This window comes from Gorilla gorilla, chromosome 1, assembly GCF_029281585.2.
Source record: "Gorilla gorilla gorilla isolate KB3781 chromosome 1, NHGRI_mGorGor1-v2.1_pri, whole genome shotgun sequence".
Lineage (NCBI taxonomy): Eukaryota > Metazoa > Chordata > Mammalia > Primates > Hominidae > Gorilla > Gorilla gorilla.
The window spans coordinates 116,589,367-116,609,890 of record NC_073224.2 but is presented as its reverse complement, the minus strand read 5'-3'; the positions used below and the strand labels follow the sequence as shown (position 1 = coordinate 116,609,890).

The 20,524-nt window shown below is 47.1% G+C and overlaps 3 non-coding genes across 3 annotated transcripts; all 3 read left to right on the top strand.

The window, feature by feature from the left end:
• Positions 1 to 4,439: 4,439 nt before the first annotated feature.
• On the top strand, positions 4,440 to 4,604 carry LOC129530038 (U1 spliceosomal RNA). Its single transcript, XR_008675557.2, has one exon. It is a non-coding gene; the product is annotated as a U1 spliceosomal RNA (small nuclear RNA).
• Positions 4,605 to 11,113: 6,509 nt separating this feature from the next.
• On the top strand, positions 11,114 to 11,187 carry TRNAN-GUU (transfer RNA asparagine (anticodon GUU)). The gene has a single exon. It is a non-coding gene; the product is annotated as a tRNA-Asn (tRNA).
• A 6,659-nt stretch (positions 11,188 to 17,846) lies between these two features.
• On the top strand, positions 17,847 to 18,010 carry LOC115932426 (U1 spliceosomal RNA). The gene has a single exon (XR_004068711.3). It is a non-coding gene; the product is annotated as a U1 spliceosomal RNA (small nuclear RNA).
• Positions 18,011 to 20,524: the final 2,514 nt, after the last annotated feature.

Genomic DNA, 20,524 nt, shown 5'->3' with positions numbered 1-20,524 from the left:
AAAAGGCTTAGAAAATGCTAGAGCACTACAGAAAGATAACGTGAGATTATGTCTAAGAGTAGCTTGGTTATTTTGCTTTTGTTGACAAAGTATACCTCCTTCATTTTCATAGTTGTCATAATTCTTTCCATGATTTTCTTAGTGGGTTTGTTTAGGAGAAACTATATTCTTTCTTTATTCATCTAACTCTCCTTAACTCCAAAAGATGCTTCTTAGGATAACATTTTGAAAGGATATACATTACGCACATTTGTAATGCTTCTATACAGGACTGAAGGCCAATATTACCATGATAATAAGGCATGTAACAAAAATTTGTTCTGCAGAGAGTGAGAAAGCGGGAGGGAAAACACAGTGCAGGATTCTATGCTGTTGCCCAAGAACCCAGACAGGCAAGTGAAATAATAGAGCAGACATTTCCTGAGGCTGTGGTCGATATGATTAGGAGGTAGTGGGTAAAAATGGCCTTTAAACTGTATACACATGAGAAGATAGATGTGAAAGCCCATTGCAAAGGCAATAAAATTATGCAAATATAAAATATCACTATTAAAATATATGATGAATTGACGTGCCATGAAAACAGTTCCAGTGCTGGGCCAGAAATCAGGAAACATGGGCTTTTGGTTTCTCACCATTAAAATGAAGAAGTTGGATTTATACCCAAGGGTACCTTGTGGGCTGTATGGCTTCTAAGTAACTGGTCATAACAAAAGGGACACAATCAGGTCAGTTTCAAACCAAGAATAAAATGGGAAATTAAAGAACTGAATTGGCTACTTTCTGCTCAAATGATTGTTAAAAATAAAGTTTAAAAAAAGCCCCAAGGACTATGCAGTGCAGTGAGCAGAGGCTCCCGATATTAAAAAGAAAACAAGGAAAATGGATTCCTGGTGATAGAAGTGGTGTGGGGGAAGACAAATAGTGTGGCTGCAAATGGAACAATATGCAAAAGAAAAGGAGCTAAATATAGCTCTTTTTTGGGAAAGAGATTGTGTCTAAGTCCATCAGTGGAAAGGCAACTTAATTGTTGTATAAGTCTGTTCAGGTTGCCATAACAAGATACCATACACCAAGTGGCTTAAACTATAGAAATGTATTTCTCACACTTCTGGAAGTTGGGAAGTCCAAGATAAAGGTGGTAGCAAAGCGGATTTCTTTCTAAGGTCTCTTCCTATGGCCTGTAAGTGGCTGCAGATTCACTGTGTGCCCATGTGACCATTTCTTCGTGCACCAGGGGGAAGGCGGACAAGCAAGCTTTCTAGTGTCTCTCTTCTTGTAATGGCATTAATCTCAGCATGAGGACACCACTCTCATAACCTCTTTTAATCCTGATTACCTCTCAAAGGCCCCAGCTGCATAAATCATCACAGTGGGTGTTAGGGCTTCAACATTTAAGTGCGGGAGTTGGTGTTCACATTTCAGTCAATTGAGGTGGAAATTGAAATGAGAAAGGAAAACCATAGTTACTAGAGAGAACTGTTGTCTTGGGGAGGATCACTGGACAGGACTACGGTCCTGTCCAGGTTGTTATGGCAACCTGAACAGACTTATACAACAATCCAGTCCTAGAGGCAATACAACTTCTCTGCTGATTCCAGATTCTGAGCGCCTCTCAGTCCTTGGTTGGGTTGTTTTGATCCTGTCCATATTATATTTATAAATATTCTCTTCATAAAACTCTCTTTAGGCCGGGCGCGGTGGCTCACGCCTGTAATCCCAGCACTTTGGGAGGTCAAGAGATCGAGACCATCCTGGCCAACATGGTGAAACCCGCTCTCTACTAAAAATACAAAAAATTAGCCGGCTGTGGTAGCGGGCGCCTGTAGTCCCAGCTACTCGGGAGGCTGAGGCAGGAGAATGGCGTGAACCCGGGAGGCAGAGCTTGCAGTGAGCCGAGATGGCACCACTGCACTCCAGCCTGGGCGGCAGAGCGAGACTCCGTCTCAAAAAAAAAAAAAAAAAAAAACCACAACTCTCTTTAAATCACACATCCGAGTGTGCCCCTTGTTTCCCACCAGAGCCAAGACTGAATTGAGATGATTTCTTAAGGTCAGGTTGATGTCCTAATCCAGTTGTGCTGCTATAACAAAATACCACAGAGTGAGTAACTTATAAACAACAAAAATTTATTGCTCACAGTTATGGAGGATGGTCAGTCCAAGATCAAGTTGCCAGCAGGTTCAGTGTCTAGTGAAGGCCCATTCCTCTGTCATCCAGGCTGAAGTGAAGTGTTGCAAGCTTGGGTCACTGCAACCTTCACCTGCCAGGCTCAAGTAATCCTCCCACCTCAGCCTCCTGAGTAGCTGAGACCACAGGTGCTCACCACCATGCCTGGCTAATTTTTTTTTTTTTTTTTTGTAGAGATGGGGTTTCACCATGTTTCCCAGGCTGGTCTCAAACTCCTGGACTCAGGCAATGTGCCAGCCTCCTGAGGGAGTGCTGGGATTACAGGCATGAGCCACTGTGCCCACCCCCAAAATTCTACTCATATATATGCATAATTACGTAGTTACCAGCCGTTATTTTCTGATACTTTGATTGGCAATTGGTTGAAAGAGTTTATCTAAAGACCTGGAATCCATAGACGGGAGTCTCTGTGTTAAGGGGTTGTTCTTATTATGCAGATGAAGCCTCCAGGTAGCAGGCTTCAGAGAGAATTGATTGTAAATGTTTCTTATCAGACTTAAAAAGGTGCCTAGATTAGGGAAAAGACCTGGAAAGGGATTCCCTATAGCATGTAGACTTTCCCCACAAGAGACAACTTTGTAGGGACATTTCAAAATATGATAAAAAATGTATTTTAGGGTAAAATATTTTTATTTCTTTCAGGGCCTGCTATCTGTCATGTAATGCTACACTAGAGTCAGCCTGGAGTTTGGTGTCTTATTGCTACAAAAAGTCTTAAGATCGCTGTTGTAATGTCAGTTGGGCCTGGTCGGATGTGCTGGTCAGTTGTGCCTGAATTCCAAAGGAAGGAGGGTATAATGAGGCATATCTGACCCGTACTTCCCATCATGGTCTGAACCAGTTTTTCAGGTTAACTTTGGAATGACCCTGGCTGAGAGGAGGGGTGCATTCAAATAGTTGAGGGGCTTGGAATTTTATCTGTGATTTACATTATAGAAAGTATTTTTCCAGTATTACCTGGACAATGTGTCTCCCTGTCAGTACCCAGGGAATGGCACCTGGATCAAGCATTTAGTGTTCAGTTGCTACACTCTCACCTAATCCCTCATTTTCAATATTTTGCCATGTTTTCCGGTGACCCAACTGGCCACCATGTCACAGACTTTATGGTCTCCACCCTCCATTTCATGTTTTGTGATTTGAGCAACAGACTGGAATCTACTTGAAATTTGCAAATGGGCACTTGGGCTTTCCAATTTTGCTCTACTTCACAGTGTTTTCTGGGTTATATACAAGGGAGATGATCCAGTCATTTGTTAAGCGCCTCAAATAAGACATGCCCTAGATGTTTTTTTGTTTGTTTGTTTGTTTTGTCAAATTGGGATTATTTTTGTGTCTTTGGAGAATATAAAACACTAATATGAGGTAAGCACTAAGGTTCTGAGATGGCCGTGGAAGAGATGACAAAGTCCATCACCATGCCTGAGAGTGTCCAATCGTCTCTGCGGGGGCCACATATTTTTGTATTACACTGTATTTGAAATAACAACAACAACAAAAAACCCTTTAAGATTCACAAAATTGGACAACTGTCTTTGTAACACTTCTAGTGGTAAAACCAGTAAGGATGGCTAGTTTGCAACCCATCTGAGCAGCCTCTCTGGTTTCATAGATATGTTTTCTCTCTGACATTGAACGGCTTTCAACTTTAAGCGGAATGCTGCATCACAAAGATAAACAGGTTTGAAAGGAACCGGTTTTCCTTGTAATCCTAAACGTTCAAGTCTGCGCATTAAAAGACGTTATCTGAAGAAGGGTGCACAAGCTTCCTGTTGGCCGCCAGAAGGGTTCTCTGCAGAACACAGATCAAGTACCACAGTTTTAGGGGGAGACCAGCCGCGGGGTCTCTGCGCACCTCCCCAAATGACAATGGCAGGAGGAAAAGGAGAAAGAGACAGACGTCACTTCCTCCGCCAGCTCCGGCAGCGGGTTGATCGGCTGAGTCGGCGGAGGGTGGGGCGGAAAAGCAGACGGGGACTGGGAAAGGCGCTGTCGGTGACATCACGGATAGGGCGATTTCTATGTAGATGAGGCAGCGCAGGGGCTGCTGCTTCCCCACCTGCTGCTTCGCCACGAAGGAGTTCCCGTGCCGTGGGAGCGGGTTCAGGACCGCTGGTCGGACCTGAGAGTCCCAGCTGTGTGTCAGGGCTAGGAGGGCTGGGGGTGGGGGGGCGGTGCGCGGGGCAAGTGACCGTGCGTGTAAAGGGTGAAGCGTGTGAGGCTGTGGCGGGGCGGAGTTACGAAAGCTTATACTTACTGGGTAGAGGAGCTATCATGATCACGAAAGTGGTTTTCCCAGGGCGAGGTTTAATCCGTTGTACTCCGGATGTGCTGATCTCTGTGATTTCACCAAGTGTGGGAAACTTGACTGCATAATTTGTGATAGTGGGGGACTGCGTTCGCTCTTTCCCGTGGTGCTTTTGTGTTGTGAATAGTAGATGAACCCTAAATGTTTTTGTAATCCAGGATGCGGGCTCGTGTCTTGTGACTGTTTTCTGTCCGGTCAGTTGTTTCCGTTCGCAACGGTTAGTTTTCGTTTGTGAGGTCATGTTTGGGGACAGCTTAGAACTATCCACCTACTCTCTTGGGAGGCGAATTTCAGTCTCTGTTGGTTGGGGTGGTCTCCCAGGTTAGCTCTTGTGGAAATTGCTAGGTAGAGCTCAGGGATCAAGGATCGGGAGCTTTGTGGTTTGTTCAGTGCTCCCAGGGCTTCTAACATCTCTTAAAAACTCTCGTGTTTTCTGTTATCCTCGAAGTTACTTCTTAGCCTCTGTTTTTTTTTTGTTGTTTTTTTTTCCGCCCCTCCCTGAGACAAGTCTCGCTGTACCGTCTAGGCTGGAGAAGTGGCGCGATCTTCCCATCTCAGGCTCCCGAGTAGGACAACCACACGCCACCACACCCGGCTAGTTTTTTCTCTTTTTTTTTCTTTTCTTTTCTTTCTCTTTCTCTTTCCTTTCTTTTTCTTTTTTCGTAGCGGTTTCACCATTCTGCTCAGGCTGGGCTCCAACTCCTGGGCTCAAGTGGTCCGCCCAGCCTTCTGAAGTGCTGGGATTACAGGTGCGATCCATCTTGCCCTGGCAGCTCCTGCTTTTCACCACAGCATTCACAGGAGTTTGTAGGATTTCTGTGCTGGGGAAACGTGTACTCAGTTAATAGAGCCAGGTGGAAGTTGTACTCAGAACTGGTGGTTTTCTTTGGAATGAAAACCGTGCATGTTGGGGGCTCTTAGTGTCCCCGTTCGGTTGTAGACATAACACCCTTGCTTTGTGTAGGGGAAGGGCTTTGCCCGTGCCCTGGTGCCCTGGCGCAGGGCATCGAGGCCTGTAGATCAGAACCGCAGTCTAACCTATGTCTTGGCGGAATACCCTGCTAATTCTTCCTGGAATGTAAGATGGGAGGTCTTGTGAGGAGGTTTCTACAAGTAAGAAAACAAATTTCCATTCGGTTTTTATTGACAAAATTGAAAATTATAATAACTGAGTCCAGCCTCTCAGATGACAAATGTCTTTTGCACTGAGAGCTGGGAACTGCCGCTTGCCTCAGCTCCTGCGTGCAGGTGCAGCCCTCGCTTCCCTCCACACTTTCTCCAGCGGGTGTCAGTTCCTCCACAAGAGGCAGACAGCGTTCTGCAGAACCACAGCGCTCAAGGCCTTCGAGAGCCAAAAATCTCGGAGCGAGCTGCCCTGTCCTGGCTGTACCTCACAACTGACCTAGAAATGGCCTTTGCTGGGAGCAAAGGGTAGGGGGGAGATGGTCGTCGGAGCTGGGGCCTGTGCACTGGACCAGGTTGACCCACGGGAGGGGAGGTACCCAGAGTTAGAAGGGGGCCAAGCACTGAGACCTCACCATCCTCAATCTCCAAAAGGACTCAGAGAGATGCAGAGACTGAGACAGGCTTCCTTTTTCAAGGAAAGAGAAAACTACTGAGGAAGGCCCCAGGGGCTCTGAACCAAAATCCAGACTTTTTTTCCACCTGCAGCTTTTTGTTTTTATTTTTGCTTGAGAAGGTGTCTCGGTCTGTTGCCTGGGCTGGAGGGCAGTGGCGCAATTTCGGCTCATTAAAACCTCCATCTCCCGGGTTCAAGCAATTCTCCTGCCTCAGCCTCCCTAGTAGCTGGGACTACAGGTGCCCGCCATGACGCCCGGTTAATTTTTGTATTTTTATTAGAGACGAGGTTTCACCATGTTGGTCAGGCTGGTCTCAAACTCCTGATCTCAAGTGATCCACCCACCTCAGCCTCCCAGAGTGCTGGGATTACAGGTGTGAGCTACCGCGCCCAGCCCGCACCTGCAGCTTAATCCCATTTCGCTGGTGCAACTTCATCCTTCTGTATGCTCAGGCCAATAAACAGTACTGTAGGCTGGTCGTTCTTTGACCCCCATACATCCTATTGGTCGGAAAATTATGTTTTCTCTTTGGTTAACCGCAGACTTTGATATGCACACTCTTTCTTGGTCTGAAACCCACCCAATAGTCCCATACGTAGATTTTTGGATGAACATAGAAATGGACCCTTCTGATCTGAAAGTTTGAAACTCGATATTTGTTTTATTTGAGTTCCTTCCTTCAGGCCTCTCAAAAAAGATATCAAAGAACTGAAAGTCACCCAGACAATGAGATGCCGGACCCCTCATTCATCCTGATTGCTTCCTTGCCCCTCCCTAGTTCCTGTTTTCTTTCTTTTTTTTTTTTTTCTTTTTGAGACAGAGTCTCCCTCTGTCTCCCAGGCTGGAGTGCAGTGGCGCTATCTTGGCTCACTGCAAGCTCCGCCTCCCGGGTTCACGCCATTCTCCTGCCTCAGCCTCCCGAGTAGCTGGGACTACAGGCGCCCGCCACCACGCCCGGCTAATTTCTTTTCGTATTTCTAGTAGAGACAGGGTTTCACCGTGTCAGCCAGGATGGTCTCGATCTCCTGACCCCGTGATCCGCCCGCCTCGGCCTTCCGAAGTGCTGGGATTACAGGCGTGAGCCACCGCGCCTGGTCTAGTTCCTGTTTTCTTACACATTGTCACATTTTTTCCCTGCCATCTAAGCCTCTAGTTTTGGTTGGTCAGGGAGATGGATTTGAGACTGAGTTCTCGTCTCCTCCGCTGCAGCACCCTATTAAAGCCTCTTCCTTGGCAATAACCGTCTCAGTGATTGGTTTTCTGTGTGGCAAGCAGCAGGAACCCCAGGTCTCCGAACTTTGGCAAAGGAATCTCCTGATAAAGGCGGGATCGATTTTACTGACCAAGCTGAAAACGATCAGACGTTTGAAAGCCTTAATCTCGGAGCCTGTCGGAGTTTGGTCTGCCCTTGAGGCTTTTCTTTGGGCCTACCAGTCAAAATCAGCCTGGCCAAACCTGTCTTCAAGGACCAGGGGCAGGGCCGGCTTCTCCCGCCGGGTCGGCAGCCACCTTCCCCTTCTCTGTGACTTGAAGAGAAGCTTCCGGGGGCGTTTATTCAATTTGCGAGGAGCCCGCCAGGCGCAGGTGCGCGGTGACTCTGTGGTTCCCACCGCACCCGCTGCCCTCTTTGGTCCTCTCGCTGTCACCGGCGGGCAGTAACGTTCCGGGTGAGCTAGGGCTCCGAAGACACCAGGCAGGGAGGGACCAGTGGGTAAGGGCACCGCCCGTTTAGGTCCTGCGCAGGAGGGATCTGAAAAAGGTCTTGAAGAAATAGAAAGGGAGGGCCAGATGCGGTGGCTCACGCCTGTAATCCCAGCACTTTGGGAGGCCGAAGTGGGTGGATCACGAGGTCACGAGTTCGAGACCAGCCTGGGCAAGATGGTGAAACCCTGTCTCTACTAAAAATACAACAAGTAGCCGGGCGCGGTGACGGGCGCCTGTAATCCCAGCTACTCAGGAGGCTGAGGCAGGAGAATCTCTAGAACCCAGGAGGCGGAGGTTGCAGTGAGCTGAGACTGCCCCGCTGCACTCTAGCCTGGGCAACACAGCAAGACTCTGTCTCAAATAAATAAATAAATAAATAAATAAATAAATAGAAAGGGAGAGTTGGAAGTAGATCAAAGAGAAGAAAAGAAATCCTAGATTTCCTATCTGAAGGCACCATGAAGATGAAGGCCACCTCTTCTGGGCCAGGTCCTCCCGTTGCAGGTGAACCGAGTTCTGGCCTCCATTGGAGACCAAAGGAGATGACTTTGGCCTGGCTCCTAGTGAGGAAGCCATGCCTAGTCCTGTTCTGTTTGGGCTTGATCCTGTAGCACTTGATTGTCTCTCCTGGACTTTCCATGGATTCCAGGGATGCAACTGAGAAGTTTATTTTTAATGCAATTACTTGAAGTAAGAGTTATTTTAAAACATTTTAGCAAAGGAAATGAATTCTGACAGGTTTTGCACTGAAGACATTCACATGTGAGGAAAACAGGAAAACCACTGTGCTAGAAAAAGCAAATGCTGTTGAGATTGTCTCACAAACACAAATTGCGTGCCAGCAGGTAGGTTTGAGCCTCAGGTTGGGCACATTTTACTTTAAGCGCACTGTTGGTGGAACTTAAGGTGACTGTAGGACTTATATATACCTACATACATATAATATATATACATATTTATGTGTATATATATACACACACACATACACACACACACACACACACACACACACACACACACGGTCTTGCTATCTTGCCCAGGGTGGTCTCCAACTCTGGGTCTCAAGCGATCCTCTGCCTCCCCTTCCCAAAGTGCTGGGATTACAGGTGTGAGCCACCTCGCCCAGGCCATTTTAATTTTAATTTAATACTTTTAATTTGAATACACAATCCAAAAATCATATAACAAGTACAGGAAACCCACTTTATGCCAAGTTTACAAAAACAGGAAAGATATGTCAATGACAAAGCGTCAAAGTGGCAACATCATAAAGTACTGAGAGAAAAAAAGTTATTCTAGAATTCTATGCCAAATTGAAATATCTTTCAAAAATGTGACTGAAATCAGGACATTTAAAGACATACAAAAAAATGACAGAATTCACCGAGCCGCACTACAAGAAATATTAAAGGAGTCCTCCAGGCCTAAGGATAAGGATACCAAACAGAAATCTGAACCTACACAAAGAAATGGAGATGACTGAAAATCGCTATGTACGTACTTGGATGTTGGGGTTTATAACATGTCCAAAATCAAATTCCCTGACAACACTAGCATAAAGGCCAGAAGGGGAGGTATAATGTCACTTGATGGCAGACGGATAAAGATGTATTCTAGGGACCCTAAAGCCATCACTGACATAACAAAAGAAAGAGTTACAGCTAATAAGCCAAATAAGGAAAGAAAATAGAATGATATAAAAAAAAAAAAAACATGTAATCGCTGGGTGCGGTGGCTCATGCCTGTAATCCCAGCACTTTGAGAGGCCAAGGCAGGCAGATCACTTGAGGTCAGGAGTTTGAGACCGGCCTAGCCAAAACGGTGAAACCCCTTCTCTACTAAAAATACAAAAATTAGCCCGATGTGGTGGCTCGCGCGGACCTGTAATCTCAGCTACTTGGGAGGCTGAAGCAGGAGATTCGCTTGAACCCGGGAGGCGGAGGTTGCAGTGAGAGCTGAGATGGCGCCACTGCACTCCAGCCTGGGTGACAGAGCGAGACTCTGTCTCGAAAATAAATAAATAAACAAACAAACAAACAAAAACTGTGTAATCCCTATGCTGGAGCAACTGCTCTCCAGGCCTCTACCCTATAGAAATACACAAATGGCCAATGAGAAGTGTACAAGAATGATCACTGCCGCATTATTTGTAATCATAAAATAGTAGCGCCAAAGTAATTTCAAAGATACATGAAAATCGTTTTATTTATTTAACAAACACAAACAATTGAACAAACAATGGAAGCAAGTCCTTTTGCCTAAAGGAAAACAGAGGGTCATGCGGATGTTGCTCCTCCAAGGATTTCGGTGTTCCCCAACGCCTAGTTTTGGGTCTAGTTCTTCTGGAAGGTCTTATTCTTGGGGAGCTATAGGTTCTGGCGTTTGGGGCTCTTTCAGGTTCTATCTCCATTTTCCCCTCAATTCCTCCCCATTCTGCTATAATAAAAAAAAATTCTCACCTCCGGAAGATCCCGCCTGTGCCTCCCCGCCAGCCTTTCAGGAGGTCTGGACGTCTGGTCCACCGCTCCCCGGCTTCTTTCCCCGCTTTTGCTTTTCCCCTCCCCTGCTCCCGCCCTCCGGCCTCAGGACCCGACCACCGCCCAGCTGAGCCCCCGCGGCTCCACCGCGCAGAAGGTGCACTGGAGGCCCTGCCCATTGCCGCCCCGCGGGGTGCCAAGAAGTCAACGTAAATAAATGCTTTGTAAAAGGAACTTCCCCATGGAAAAATCTCTCATGATTTCCATTCTCAAGGCTCTTCAAAGGACTAAAAGCTAAAAGGATGGATTCATTCGACAAGTCCTAGTCCTGCGCCCTGGTGAGTGCCAGACCCTGCTCCCCGCGAGGGGGACCCACGAGCCACCCTCACCACGATCCCTGCCCTGGTGGAGCCCCCGTGTGGAACACAGGATCCGAAGATGGCAGCGGAAGCTCCGCAGCGGCCCCAAAAGCGACTGGGCAGGGAGGGCACAGGCTCCCTCACTGGGTGAAGGCGGCGCAAAGAACGGGAAGAGCCATCCCGGGAGCCACCGGGCGTTCAGCCTCCCTAGGGCCCCCAGGCGGCTCGGGCCGGGGTCTCAACCGGGGCGTTTCCGGGGGTTTCTGAAGCAGGCGAGGGGCAGGACGGGCGAAGGCCATTGGGCTATCCTTCTGGCTTCAGAATCTCCCAACGCGCAGGTGTCCAACGTGACCAGCGCGACTTACCGCTCCAATCTCTCCGGTTTTCCAAGGCCTTGCTCAGTCGTCCTGCCGGGCGGGCCCTGAGGATGCAAGGGACGGAGGAAGTTTCGTGCGTGCGCCCTTCCTATAGCGCCCAGTAGAACTGACAGTACCTGTCTCTGTGGCGCAATCGGTTAGCGCGTTCGGCTGTTAACCGAAAGGTTGGTGGTTCGAGCCCACCCAGGGACGCTTGTTCGAGCTTTTAAAGTGTTCATGCATTGTCAATCACTAGATAAATGGGAAAGATTTTATCTTCCTGGAGTCCTAAGCCACTAATTTGTGACTTATCCATGTCAAGGGCCAGCCCACCTCCCCGACCGGATTCTTAACCGGGTATCTCCTGAAATCCTGGGTTTATACGTGTGTAACTCAGGAATCCTGAAACAGAGACCTATGAACCCACTTCTGGTGTGATAAAATTCTAATTCAGTCCGTTATACGCTTAAACGAGTAATTTACATGCCTCCATTTTTTCATATTTTAATAATAGGAGGTCAGTAATATCCCGAGGATGTGCCTGGATTTACTGATTGCTCTATCAATAATGTGACCAGTGGAATCATTCATCATCATAGTGATCCTCTCCATCATTTTTGAAAAGAGTATTTTTCCTCACTTTGTGCATGATTTATTTAACCCTTTTCAAAATGTTTTTGTTAGCCAGGCATGGTGGCATGTGCCTGTAATCCCAGGTACTTGGGATTCTGAGGCAGGAGAATCATTTGAACCTGGGAGGTGGCGGCTGCAGTGGAGGCTGCACCGCTACACTCCCGCCTGGGCAACAGAGCGAGACTCCATCTCAAAAAAAATAAAATAAAATAAAGTTTTTGAGATGAGGTAGGTTTCATTGTTTTAGGATTACAAAGAATGCTGCAGCCACCTTTCTTGTACACATATCTTTGGTCATTGTGGAAATGTCTATACCGCAGATATTGCTATAGTGTAGGGAAGTTGATGCAGTATTGCTACATTATAGGGTTTACATGATGCTTCTAATTTGAGTACATTCTGCAAATGTATCTTTCACGGGAGCCGTACCAAATAATATTCCAATAGCAATATTTATAGGAGGAAAAATGTGCAGAAGTGCAATTGAGCTTCGTGCCTCTCCATGGGGCCCATGTTCATAAAATGGTGGCATTAGCAATCATCTGAGAGTGGAGTTTGTGGCCCTCTGACATCAAAAGCTGAAGCAGAGGACATGAAAACCCTCACTGTGCATCCTCTCTAGTCTGGCCAGAATCATTCCTAGGTCGGTGGTCTCTTATCAGGAGGGAATGCTGCTTGCTTGTTTTGTCAAAATCACAAAACTGAGGGAAAGCATCAGGCTGTTGGTTGATAACAGTGGTGAAGCAAGTCTTTCCAAAGGGCTGGTTTGTTGTTAACCCTTAAGGGAAAAAAAAGCCTAATTCTTTTTTTTTTTTTTTTGAGACGGAGTCTCTCTCTGTCGCCCAGGCTGGAGTGCAGTGGCGCGATCTCGGCTCACTGCAAGCTCCGCCTCCCGGGTTCAGGCCATTCTCCTGCCTCAGCCTCCCGAGTAGCTGGGACTACAGGCGCCCGCCACCAGGCCCGGCTAATTTTTTTTATTTTTAGTAGAGATGGGGTTTTACCGTGTTAGCTAGGATGGTCTCGATTTCCTGACCTCGTGATCCGCCCACCTTGGCCTCGCAAAGTGCTGGGATTACAGGCATAAGCCACCGCGCCCGGCCAAAAAAGCCTAATTCTTACCAGCTGGTGCCGTGCAGTTCCAGGCTCTTGGTGTCCCAAACAAAGAACTGTACATGACACACACAAAGCAGCAAAGCAAAGCAAAAGTTTATTAAGCACAGTAACACTCTCAGAGTGGGGAGGGTGGGCTGACCTCTGGGAGATGAGATCAGTATTAGGTTGGTGTACTTGGGGTCTTTTTGTGTGTGTGTGTGTGTGTTTTTCCTTCTCTTCACAAGGATGCCTACTGTTTTTGTTTGTTTGTTTGTTTGTTTGTTTCATGAGGCGGAGTCTCGCTCTGTCACCCAGGCTGGAGTGCAGTGGCACGATCCCGGCTCACTGCAAGCTCTGCCTCACGGGTTCACGCCATTCTCCTCCCTCAGCCTCCCCAGCAGCTGGGACTACAGGCGCCTGCCACCACGCCCGACTAATTTTTTTGTATTTTTAGTAGAGACGTGGTTTCACCGTGTTAGCCAGGATGGTCTCGATCTCCTGACCTCATGATCCGCCCGCCTCGGCCTCGCAAAGTGCTGGGATTACAGACGTGAGCCACTGTGCCCGACCAAGGATGCCTAATCTTTAGCCACTGTTTGCCTTTTGATTGATAGGTGGGTTGCTTAGTTACTTTGGCCCTTGTGTGCTTGAATGCTGCCTCCATCCCATAATTTTAAGTACATGCATGATATGCAGTCTGTATGCATGAGCTTTAATGAGCTGATTATCATATGAAGTCATGTTAAGGATACTTTTTCTCTCTAATGCTCATGCCTATCTCTGAAGAGCTGCCCCTTTCCTGGTTTGGATCTTGCTGGCCATGGGGTCCTTGCTTGCTTTTTTTTTTTTTTTTTTTAAGACAGGGTCTCGCTCTGTTGCCCAGTCTGGAGTGCAGTGGCGCGATCTTGGCTCACTGCAACCTCTGCCTCCCGGGTTCAAGCAATTCTTCTGTCTCAGCCTCCTGAGTAGCTGGGAGTACGGGAGTGTACCACCATGCCCAGCTATTTTTTTGTATTTTTAGTAGAGAAGGGGTTTCACTACATTGGTCAGGCTGGTCTCGAACTCCTGACCTCAGGCGATCCGCCTGCCTTGGCCTCCCAAACTGCTGGAATTACAGGGGTGAGGGGCTGCGCCCGGCCTTGCTTGCTTTTTTTAATCTTACTTTTTGTTTTGGCCGCTCAAATTCTGCCTTTTATCTTGCTTCTTGCTCTCCCACCCCATCACCTTGCTTCTGTTTCTGCTTTTACTCATTCTGCCTTTTATCCAACTTCCAACTCCCTCTGCTGTTCTCCTGCCTCATAACCATGGTTAGTGAGGGAGGGGATTTAAGGGGGCATGTCCAGCCTTCTATCCTGTCACAGCCAGAAACAGCTTTCAAGGTTTCTCTGTGGTCCTGTCAGCCAAGAGGGAGTCCGTTCAGTTGGTTGTAGGGCCTAGGGCTTATTTTTATTTCTCAATCCTGACAAGGGAAGGCTGGATTAATGCAGATTCTCTGCAGGTGTAAATTTCCCCTATAAAAGACAGTTTTGCAGAGTTACTTCTGTTTGCTGGCTCTCTGACAGCCATCTTAAAATATGCCAAAGAAATATATTCTGGGGTAAAATATTTTGATTTTTTCGTCTATCTATAGCTTCACCGTGCTGACAGCCTCCAGTCCAAGCATACCTAAAGCCTTTCTTTTTAAAAAGCTTTCCCACCCTTCTGACTGCCTTCAAGTCTCTGCCAAAACACAAGTAACAGTGGCTGACTCCCTGCCATAGCAAGCTCAGAATAAATAGCCTTTGCTTTTTTTCATTTGGTTGGTCTTCGTTTATTTGCAGAAGCTTCAATGTAGAGTTGACAAGGACTCCATCTTTGACCAAACCTTAGTCAGTTTCCTCTGAGCCCTTTTCTCTATTAGTTCTTGGCCTGCCAAGTCCAGTTTTAGAAAAGAATACCGTTGAGCCTAGTTTAGCAAGAGTCCTCCCAACCATCTTTGATAGCTAATCAAGTTCCCCTTAGTAATTTTCCATCCACTGACTTTCTTACCTTGCCGATTGGCTATAAATCTTCAACTCTTCTTGCTGTATTTGGAGTTGAGCTCAGTTCTCTTCTGGTCTTTCTTGCCTACTGTAGTACATACAATAAAATCCGCCTCATGCTTTTAACAAGTGTCCAGTGTAGTCCCTCTGAAACTACTTTTGCAAAATTATGACAATCAGAGAAATCTGACATGGCTGACTCCATTTTGGTTCTAGCCTCACAGGCTAGCTGTCTTTGCTCATTCCTGTGCAATTTCTCCCAAGCTATCTTTGGGAAAAGTTGAGTTTATAGTTTAAATCAGGGGTCCCCAACCCCCAGGGCCACAAGACAGGTACTGGTCCATGGCCTGTTAGGAACCCAGCCAAACGGCAGGAGGTGAGTTGCAGGCTTTCGAGCATTACCACCTGAGCTCCGCCTCTTGTCAGATCAGCATCGGCATTAGAGTCTCGTCGGAGCTCGGACCCTGTTGGGAACTGCGCATGTGAGGGATCCAGATTGCACACTCCTTATGAGACTGTAACTAATGCCTGATGACCTGAGGTGGAACAGTTTCATCCGGAAATCCGGAAACCCATGGAAAAATTGTCTTCCATGAAACCAGTCCCTGGTGCCAAAAACATTGGGGACAGCCAGAAAGGTGGGTTTCAATGATAACCTTCCCCAAAACTAAATTACCCCTGTAAAACTAATGAAAGGCCACCAAGTTAGGAGGATGAAAGGGACCTGAATTCTACTAAGATGTATGCCTCGTTAAATAATTACCAGCCATTATTCCAGAGGTCACAAGATTTGCAGCTTCCCCAATTACTTCTGTGAAGAACATCACTATTGCAGAACCTAAGACTGGCCTCTTGAGATGTCTTTTCAGGCTTTTGCATTTCTGACTACTGGATGTCACCATTTGGCCCGAAAATCAACCAGTCCCTTAGCTCCCACCCAGAAGCTGACTCAATGCAGGAGGGCCATTTTCCACACCCCTGTGATTTCATCCCCGACAATCAGCACTGCCCAAACCCTAGCCCCCTCCCCACCAAACTGTCTTTGAAAAACCCCTTACCTCCAAGCCTTCAGTGAGATCGATTTGAGTAATAACTCCGTCCCCCACATGTTGTGGCTGGCCTGTGTCAATTAAACTCTTTACTGCAATGCCATGGTTTCCATGAATTGATTTTGTATGTACAATGGGCAGGAAGAACCCATCAGGCAGTTGCACCTGCAGGATGGTGCCAGTTCTTTCCACGAAGGCTGGTCAGATACCCAGAAAGTATTTCTCCACTACTACCTGGACGATGTGTCTCTCTGTCAGTCTCCAGGGAATGGGGCCTGGATCAAGTATTTAGTATTCAGCAGTTACTATACCATCACCTAATCCCTCATTTTCAATATTTTGCCATGCCTTCCAGTGGCCTAACTGGCCACCGTGCCACAGAATCTTTACTTTATGCTCTCCAGAGGAGAACTCTCCATTCAATGTTTTGTGATTTGAGCAATGGAATAGAATCTGATACTGGTGGGCTGGGGGAGGTCCCCGGACACTGGTGGGATCTCGACCCCAGCTGTGGTGTCCAGGCTCTTGACACCATCTTGAGAACCAAGTCAAGGATGAGTCAGCAAATAGTGAAAGAAGAGATGTATTGCAAAGCAAAAAGTACACACTCAAGAAAGGGGAGTTCGGGCATACCCGAGAGAGAACAATGGGTTCTGGGGTTTCATCTCGATGGGTTTCTTTAACCAAGGAGTGGAATATTCGTGAAAATTCTTGGGTAAAGGTGGAGATTTCTCGGAACTGTGGTGCCATCCATTTTTACATCACATATTGGTCTCAGAACTGTCATGGCACTGGTGGGTGTGTGATTTAGTATGTTAGTAAGCGCATAATGAGGGCCTAGGTAAAACCTACCTCAAATCCAGCACCACATTGGGTCCAGTCAGTCTTAGCCAGCTTGGTCCACAACCCTGGTTTTTCAGCGTCTTATCAGGCCATAGCCTCAAGTCATGTAAATCTGCTGCCTAGAATTTGTTACCCTGCGGCCACCCTGTATTATTCCTGTCTCAAATCTACTTGTAAATATTCAAATGGTCTTTGACTTGGGAATTCCAACTTTACTTACTTCACAGTGTTTCCTGCGTTATAATCCAATGTAAGAAAAGATGATCCAGACATTTGTTAAACATCTCAAATAAGATGTATCCCAGGTATTTGTGTCAAATTTGGATTATTTTGGTTTTGTCTTTGCAGAATATAAAAAACTAACGTGAGGTAAGCACTAAGGTCTGGAGATGGCTGTGCAAGAGATGACAAAGTCCAACACCACGCTGGAGAGTGTCCAATCATCTCTTCTGGGGCAGCATATTTTTCTACAATACTGAATTTGGAAAACAGCAGCAACAACAACAACATCAAAAGCAAACAAATAAACAAACAAACAAAAACCTACAAGATTCGTGAAACTGGACGACTGTCTTTATAACATTACCAGTGATAAAACCAGTAAGGAAGGCTGGTTTGCAGTCATCTGAGAAGCCTCTTTCATTTCATAAATATGGTTTCTCTCTGACATTGAACGGCTTCCAATTTCAAGCGGAATGCTACATCACAAGGATAAGGATGTGAAGAGAACCGGTTTCTTTTGTAATCCTAAACGTTCTAGTCTGAGAATTAAAAGCCATTATTTGAAGAACGGTGCCCAGGCTCCAGCTGGCCACCGAAAGGTTACTCCGCAGCGCAGGCTAAGGACCAGCTTCTGCGGGCGAGAACAGATGCTGGGGCGGGAGGAAAAAAAGGGAGAGACAGACGTCACTTCCCCTTGCCGGCTCCGGCAGCGGGTTGGTAGGCTGAGCGGCAAAAAGGCAGACGGGGACTGGGAAAGGCACTGTCGGTGACATCACGGATAGGGCGACTTCTATGTAGATGAGGCAGCGCAGGGGCTGCTGCTTCCCCACCTGCTGCTTCGCCACGAAGGAGTTCCCGTGCCGTGGGAGCGGGTTCAGGACCGCTGGTCGGACCTGAGAGTCCCAGCTGTGTGTCAGGGCTAGGAGGGCTGGGGGGGTTGCGCGGGGCAAGTGACCGTGCGTGTAAAGGGTGAAGCGTGTGAGGCTGTGGCGGGGCGGAGGTACGAGAGTTCATACTTACCTGGCAGGGGAGATACCATGATCACGAAGGTGGTTTTCCCAGGGCGAGACTTATCCATTGCACTCCGGCTGTGCTGACCCCTGCGATTTCCCCAAATGTGGGAAACTCGACTGCATAATTTGTGGTAGTGGGGGACTGCGTTCGCGCTTTCCCCTGCTTTCTTCTTCTGGTTTTAAAAAGTAGGCCGTGCGTTAGTTGTTACTGCTTTCTTTTGCTGGTTTGTGTTTTTTGTGGTGCTGTTAAGTGTTACTGTTGCAGTCAGAAGCCTGCAAAATAGAAAGTGGTATATCGCCGTCGTTTTCGCTGGAGAAGTAAGAAGTGTCAAGCCAGTTTTTCACAGGCTAACCAGCGCGAAGACTGCGTAGTTCTTCCCTTAGAACATAAGGCTGCTCGTTGCAGAAATTGATCCATGGTCTCCAGCGTCTCGGGTTCTCACGTTCTGTGAAGATTTTGGTGTTTTTCTCTAGCTTCCAGAGTCCCCTTTTACACAGCGCCTGCTTCTAACCGCAGCCCCCTCAGGAGTTTGTAGGATTTCTGTGCTAGCGGGGAATGTGTTCTCACCTCACAGAGCCAGGTACAAACTACGCAGACGGGGGCTGTTCTTTGGGATTAAAGCAGGGCCTTTGGGGCTCTTAGTGTCCCCGTTCGTTTGCAGACATAACACGCTTACTTTGTGGAGTGGAACGGCTCTCCCGGAGCCCAGGCGCCCTAACGCAATTCATCGAGGCCCGCAGGTCAGAACCGCAGTCTCACCTGTCTTGGCCGAAATGCGCTGCGATCCTCCCTGAAATATAAGGCGGGAAGTTTTATGAGGAGACGGGTCCAGTTTCCCTACTATCTCCTGCCGTTTACATATCTAGTCTTTCTTCAGACTTTATTTAAGCGACAGCTTCTTGTTTGATGTCTCGCTTTTACATCCTACATCCACTGCCAGGCAACTTTCTAGATAGCACCCCGACCCATCCTTCCCACCCCCAAGCAGCCCTTTTCTATTTCTGGCGCCAGTGTCCTCCCACGTCCCTCTTTCTTCAAGACCCCCCTTATCACCTTCATGGACAGAAAATACTTAGCTCTCTCTCAACCTGCGGTTTGCACCTGACACGCGTCAGTACCCTGGCAAATTCCTTAATACCCCTTCTCAAATGGCACTGTAAATTAATCTCTTTTTAACTCCCAGAAGTATCTAATTGGTTTTGTCCCCGCACTACATGAATAGTAGTATTTCAGTACAGAAGAAAACCCCAGGCCTAGCGATGGCCGTTCTGGGCATTTTGCCAGCCTCTCCCAGGGTGCGTTTTCTGACCTAACCTACTTCTGATCAACTGAGGTCAGGAATTCGAGACCAGCCTGACTAACACTGCGAAACCCCGTCTGTACTAAAAATACCAAAAAAAAAAAAAAAAAAAAAAAAAATCCCCAGCGTGGTGGTGTATGTCAGTAAGGCTGTAATCCCAACTACTCAGGAGGCTGAGGCAGGAGAATCGCTTGAACCCAGGAGGCAGAGATTGCAGTGAGCTGAGATCCTGCCACTGCATGCAATACAGCCTGGGCAACAGAGTGAGGCTCTGTCTCAAAAAAAAAAAAAAAAAAAAAAAGAAAAGAAAAGAAAAGAAAAAAGAAAAAAAAATTAGCAGGTTAGTAGAAATATAATGCACACGAGAATGGCAACCATGAAGACAATCTGTATTCCAGAATAGTAAGGGAACCTATTCCATTAGGGAGCCAACCGAAAATATAAAATCCCAGTTCACACCCCAGGGTGTGGTGTCACGTGCCTGTAGTCCCAGCTACTCGGGAGGATTAGTAAGGAGGTTTGCTTGAATTCATGAGGTCAAGGCAGAAGTAACCCTGATCGTGCCACTGCACTCCAGCCTGGGGGACAGTGAGACCTTGTCTCAAAAACAAACAAAAAACCCCACAAAACCAAACAACAACAACGATTTGTCACCTCACTCTGAAATGACAGTGGCAAACATCACTTTGCTATTGGAAAACTGAAAGAGAAACACTCCCTCTTGCTATCAAGCTGCCCTCTTGCTCCAACATGTCTGACCAATGGTTTAAAATGCCCAAAAGCTGATGTACTCGATTTATAGTACACTTACCTGTTCTGCACCAGCATTTATTTTTGTGTGGAGGAGATCACCATGCATGGTCCTATAAATGTCTAATGGCATGGAATGAGGAAGGGCAGTGTCTTTAAGATATTTGGAGATATATATACACACACACACACACACACACACACACACATATATATATACACACACACACACATACATCTGAAGAAACCCAACATTGGGCGAGTTCCCTCTAACTTTTCACTAGGCATGACCACTGCTCTATTTTAGATAGAGATTCAGTGGGGCAAAACCTGAGAATTATCTGCCCGGCTATCAAGAAGATAGCTCCTTGCATTTTTGGGGGGAGAGCACTTTTGCTTCAAGAGAGTGTTTCTTCCCAGGATTACAAATCTTTCTGTAACCTCAGGAAACACTGCTGATGAAAACCAGGCACGGTGGCTCTGGCCTGTAATCCCAGTGACTCGGGGGCTGAGGCAGGAGGATCACTTAAGCCCAGGAGTTGGAGGCTGCAGTGAGCTATGATGGCACCACTGCACTCCAGCCTGGGCCACACAGACAGACGCTGTCTCTGAAAGAAAAAGAAAAA